Genomic DNA, 6,000 nt, shown 5'->3' with positions numbered 1-6,000 from the left:
GGCCCGAAACGTCAGCCTCTCTGCTCCTATGATGCTGCTTGGCCTGCTGTGTTCATCCAGCCCTGCACCTTGTTGTCTAAGGTCCCAGAGATGCCTTTTTTTCCCATTGTAGTCATCACCAATCTCTTTGCTGTCAGTACCAAACTGAGAAATGAATACTCATAGTCATCTCAAGATTATATGCTTTCAATATGATGGTTAAGGGTTTCCAAGGTAAAATGTAGACTCAGAGCCAAGCCATGCATTAATCCAAGTTTTCCTATTTTCCCCTTGCCAGTCATCAATTAGTCTTTCAGCTATTGTCTTTGCTAGGTATAGATGACAGCTGTTCCCTCTCTGTACTCTTTCATTCATCATTAAATTGGTATTGTTGCTGGGCTAGTTTGGTGATTGTGATGTAACATTGACTGACACAATCTGAGCTTACAATGTTCTCTCTGTTTTCTGATGTACAGCTTAATACATGCTATAGCATCGCAAAAAAAAATTAAGAACATTCCAAAAGCTCTTCCATGTCTTCTCTGGAGGTACAGTGAAGCCATCTTGACAGCTACTGGAGCAGAGTATGACTCTGAAAAACAAATAAAAGTTGTCTTTGTGATGAAGCAGCAATCTCTTCTTAGAATACAATTCCAAAATATTGAGTCAGGGCAAAGATTCAAACAACAAGAAATTTGCCAAAGTTCAAATCTTAATGGAAATGCTTCAGAGATTCTCATCCAGCTATTGGTCATTGATATTAAGTAATGTCTGATCGTCAGCCATTTGGTCTGGAAACCTTTCTCCAAAACAGGTTCAAAGCATTGCCAAAAACTCATTGACTGTCAACTCCAAAAATACAGCTTAGGATCAGTTGTGCTCAACTGATACCAGAGTTTCCCAGCTGGACCTCTCCAGGTTGTTAGGATGCCAGTCTGAGAGTTACTTTTCAAAGAGATAGATAGAAAAATTCCAAAAAGCAAGGAGGCCATACTTTTAAAACGAACATATCATTCGAATGTGAACCTTGAGAAAAGATGAAAAACAGATGATCTATATAAGAGAGGATGTAACCTGATGGTCGGGAAATATTACCTCAATCTCTTTTAAAGTAGTAGGATAAAGATCATCCCTATCACAAATATCCCTCATGTTTCCAACCTCTGTACTGACAGTTTAGATTGAAAACTCATTGCAGAGGTTCCTCAGGGTAATATCGTAAACCCAACCATCTTCAGCTACTTCATCATGACCTTCCCTCCATCACAAGGTCAGAAGTGGGGATGTTCACAGATGATTGCACAATGTTCAGCACCATTCGGGACTTCTCAGATACTGAAGCAGTCCATGTTCAAATGCAACAAGATCTGGACAATATCCAGATTTGGCTGACAAATGATCGATGTCACATTGATGCCACACAAGTACCAGTCAATAAGCATCTTCAACAAGTGAAAATCTAATCATTTTCCTGTAATTGACATTCAATGGCATGATCACCATTGAATCCCCCACCATCAAAATTTTGGGGTTACAATTAACTAAAAACTTAACTGGACCAATTTCATACTCTATATGGGTCTGGGAAGGGTCTGAAAAGGTTAATACTTGATTGAGTGCAGTAAGCATCACCCAGTGATATGATCATACAGAGACTTTTAGAGAGTAAAGAAGATGTTTGTAGAAAACTCACAAGATGCTCCTGTGCTCCTAGTAATCTCTGTAATAATATAATTCATACACATGCAATCTGTACACAGTTGCTGCAACGCAATAAACTTCATAATGTTTACTCAACAAGACTCTTCTGGTTAGACCATAAAGGTGACTGTCATCATTTTGTCAGATGTGAAGGAACAATGGCATCTTTTTTTTAATTCATTCACAGGATGAGGGCGTTGCTGGCTAGGCAGCATTTATTGCCCATTCCTAATTGCCCAGTGGGCAGTTTAGAGTCAACTGCATTGCCGTGGGTCTGGAGTCACATGTAGGCCAGACCAGGTAAGGATGGCAGTTTCCTTCCCTAAAGAACATTGGTGAACCAGATGGGTTTTTCCCAACAATTGACAATGAATCATGGTCATCATTAGACTCTTAATTCCAGATATTTATTGAATTCAAATTCCTTCATCTGCCATGGCAGGATTTGAACCCAGGTCCTCAGAATGTTATCTGGGTCTCTGGATTAACAGTCCAGCGATAATACCATTAGGCCATTGCCTCCCCAAATAATGTGGCTATAAGAACAAGTCAGAAGTTGGGGATTCTGTGTTGAGCATTTCACCTCCTGACTCCCCAAAACCTATCGACCACCTACAGGGCACAAATCAGGAGTGTGATGGAATACTCCCCACTTGCCTGGATAAGTGCAGCCCCAACAAAACTCAAGAAGCTCAACACCATCAGGACAAAGCAGCCCACTTGATTGGCAGTTCGTCTACCATCTTCAACGTTCAATCCTTCAATCATTAAGCACAGGGCCATGACTGTGTTCCATCTACAACATCTCCCTCCAAAACCATGACCTCTACCATCTAGAAGACAGCAGATACATGGGAACACCATCACCTGTAAGTTCTCCTCCAAGCCACTCGCCATCCTGACTTGGAAATAAATTGCAGTTCCTTCTGTGTCAAAAAATCCTGGAATTCCCTCCCTAAAAGTACTGTGGGGGTTCCTGCACCCTAATGGTTCAAGAAGGTGTTTCATCACCACCTCCTCCAGGGCAATTAAGGCCAAGAAATAAATGTTAATGGCCTGCAATACCTATATCCATGAATAAATAAAGAACAAATATTAATTTAATGAAAGCAATGGATGTTATTGTTATGGAGTTGCATCTGTTTGGATCTTATACCAATTCTGCTGTGGCATAAAACACATGGTACATGATGTTAACAACACTCATCATTCTTAATGGTAATGTGGATGCAGGATTCAAGCAGGAGCTTTAGGATTGTGCCAAGGCAGAGGCAAAATTAACAAACTCTGTCTACCGTGGCTCCAATTCAACGCCAGCTTGGATATTGGGTTTGGTCTGCCTTTCAGGATCATATGTGTGGCAATCCTGGGAGCTGTTAGAGACACCTCAAATGTTTGAACTGGAAACACATCTGGTTATGTAATGAACTTATTCAATGCCATCATTCTACCCTGCTGGTTATAATCCCATTATAATCCCATTAAAATAACACACAAATCATCTCGCGTATAAAACTGCATCCTCACAACCAAGCTGCTCGCAAAGAATAATATCCAATGATTCAAACACTCAGACTTTACAATGTGTAAAACTTAGTCAATCTCAAGCTTAAACCATTATGAGGTTCAACAATAACTGTAACAATCCAAAGTATGATAGTTCCTTTGCTGTTTTAGCTGTGCCAGGGTGCAGGAAGGGTTAAGAAATAGGAGCAGGAGAGGGCCATTCAGCCCCTCAAACCCACTCAGCCATTCTACGGAATTATGGCCGAGCCTCTATTGCTGTGCAGGGGAACATTTCAAGGCGGGTTTGAGGAAATGGGCGTGTTTGGAAATTCAATTGTGTTTGTGATTAAATAGGTGGAACTGTGTGTGTGTGTGTGTGTGTGTGTGTGTGTGTGTGTGTGCGTGCGCGCGCGCGCTTATGTGTGCATGTGTGTGAGTACATGTTTGTGTGTGTTTGTGTGTGTATGTATGCATGCGTGTGTGCATATGTCTGTGAGAGTAAATGTATATGTGTTTGTGTGAGTGCGTGTATATGTGTTTGTGTGCGTGTGTGTGTGCAAGAGAGTGTGTGTATGAGTGTGTGTCTGTGTGAGAGTGTGTGTGTGCGTGTGCGCGTGTGTCAGTGTGCATGTGAGTGTGTGTGCATGTGTATGAGTGGGTATGTGTGTGTGTGTGTGTGTGTGTGCGCATGCACGTGCATGTGTGTGTAGGTGGGGTAGTGGTGATCACTGAGGATGTTCCCTGACACTTGTTATTTTGTATGTCCTTAACAGTTACTGCTGTGGGACTTCAGATTGGAGGAAGCTACAGGCTCAGTGAGGTCCAGAAACACATTCACACCAAACTGAATAAATCCTCATGCACTTTCCCACTGAGTTACATAGCCTCATGATATTCCTGGAGTTTTATCCAGCTATCTCAATCAAAAAGCTTTAAGACAATTCTCCCAATTTCATTGAACGGTCTGAATCGAGCACATTGCCTTGTTTGGGTGTCATCACTCGAGAATCAACTGCAGTTAGGATTATGATAAACCAGGAAAAACCATTTGCTGTGTTTCCCTTTTTACACCATTTGGAGTATTCACTACAGTAACAAACCTGAACATTGTCAAAATTAGATCTGACTTCATACAGTTGTTTTCCATTAGCTTGCTGATTATTTGCAGATCTGAAATCTGCTTTTCATCTCCTTTCAACTACCATAAAGAAAATTCTTTCAAATCTAGACCTGAATATTGCTCCTCTGTTGAAAGGGTGACTGAATATAAATCAAGCTTGATTTACATCTTTGTGCTCAAATGATTGTCATGGAAACCTGGCCAAAGCTGTAAAACAAGAAAAAGCCAGTGAAGAGTAAAGTTCTATGTAATGAGGTCTTTGTGAGACTTGATGGTTCACTCTGTATGCACTCATCATATGAGCCTGGCTCCCATAACAGCTCCTCAGTGCAGGTGCCAATCTCACCCATTGTTAGGAATACCCTTGTCCACAGGGATGGTTTGGAGGAAATTCATTCCTCCTCTAAACAAGAAACTCCCCTCAGTCCTTTCTCCCCAATACTGCTCAGCAACTAGTTACGTTGTAGCACTGATACAGAGAATTAAATTCTGATCATATCAGGTAAGGAATAGTGATAATTCCCCAACCACCAATGCTTAGTAGCAGCAGTGTGAACTATCTACAAAATGCACTGCAGGAATTCACCACGGCTCCTTAGATATCATGCTTCAAACCCATGACCACTTCCATCTAGAAGGACAAGGGCAACAGAAAGATGGGAACACCACTGCCTGCAAGTTCCTCTCCAGAACATTCACTATCCTGATTTGGAAATACATCGCTGTCCCTTCAGTGTCGCTGGGTTAAAATCCTGGAACTCCCTCCCTCAGGACATTGTGGGTCAACCTACAGCACATGGACTGCAACGGTTCAAGAAGGCAGCTCACCCCCACCTTCTCAAGGAGCAACTAGGGACGGGGCAATAAATGCTGCACCAGCCAGTGACACCCAAATCCTGCGAGCGAATGTTTAAAAAGAGCATAAAACGAGGTAGGAAGATTAAATAAAGTGTTTAAATTACACTTTTCTTTCTTTGCAAGTGAAACCGGTGTCACTGTCTAGGCCAGTATTTATTGTTGGTCACAAACAGCATCAGATGAGCCTTCTGCCTGTAACTACTGCAGTCCTTGCAGCCTGCAATGCTGTTATGGATGGAGTCCCAGGATTTTAACCCAGTGACAGTAAGGAATGGCAATATATTTCCAAGGCAGGATGCTGTGTGGCTCAGAGGGGAACTTGCAGGGGATGGCTTTCCCATGTACCTGCTGCCCCTGTCCTCCTCAATGATTGAGGTAGTGGGTTTGGAAGGTGTAGTATGGATTAAGCTAGACCTGAAGCCGTTAAAGACAGAAGGAAAAAAGTAGACAAAGCAAGAATATGTATCCCCAAAACTTCAAGGCAAAAAAGTTAGAAATGACCATTCCTCAAGCACTGTATGATTTTTTCTGCAGTTATTTTTGCTCTCAGGTAAGGATAAAGTTAGACTGTGAGATTTGCTCCATGATATAAGTTTGAGATATCAGTTTGGATGTTCTCACATGATAATTTGATACCAAAGACAGCCTGGTACTTTATCAGGAAATCAGTGATGCTTTAAATTTTACTCAGTATACGTTACCAATGTTTATAGATGCACCACAGAAAGCAGCCTGTCTAATGCATCACTGCAGGGTAGGCAACTGCTCTGCCCAAGACTGCAAGAAACTACGGAGAGTTATGAACGCAGCCCAGTCCATTGGAAAAACCAGCCTTC

The 6,000-nt window shown here is 41.9% G+C and overlaps 1 protein-coding gene across 1 annotated transcript in view; it reads right to left on the bottom strand.

The window, feature by feature from the left end:
• Positions 1-6,000, bottom strand: part of camk1da (calcium/calmodulin-dependent protein kinase 1Da) — a 395,944-nt gene that overhangs the window by 104,007 nt on the left and 285,937 nt on the right. The window lies entirely within an intron of this gene.

Source organism: Rhincodon typus, chromosome 22 (assembly GCF_021869965.1).
Source record: "Rhincodon typus isolate 14 chromosome 22, sRhiTyp1.1, whole genome shotgun sequence".
In the NCBI taxonomy this organism is placed as follows: domain Eukaryota; kingdom Metazoa; phylum Chordata; class Chondrichthyes; order Orectolobiformes; family Rhincodontidae; genus Rhincodon; species Rhincodon typus.
The sequence above is the reverse complement of the archived record's forward strand: the minus strand, read 5'-3'. Positions and strand labels throughout refer to the sequence as shown.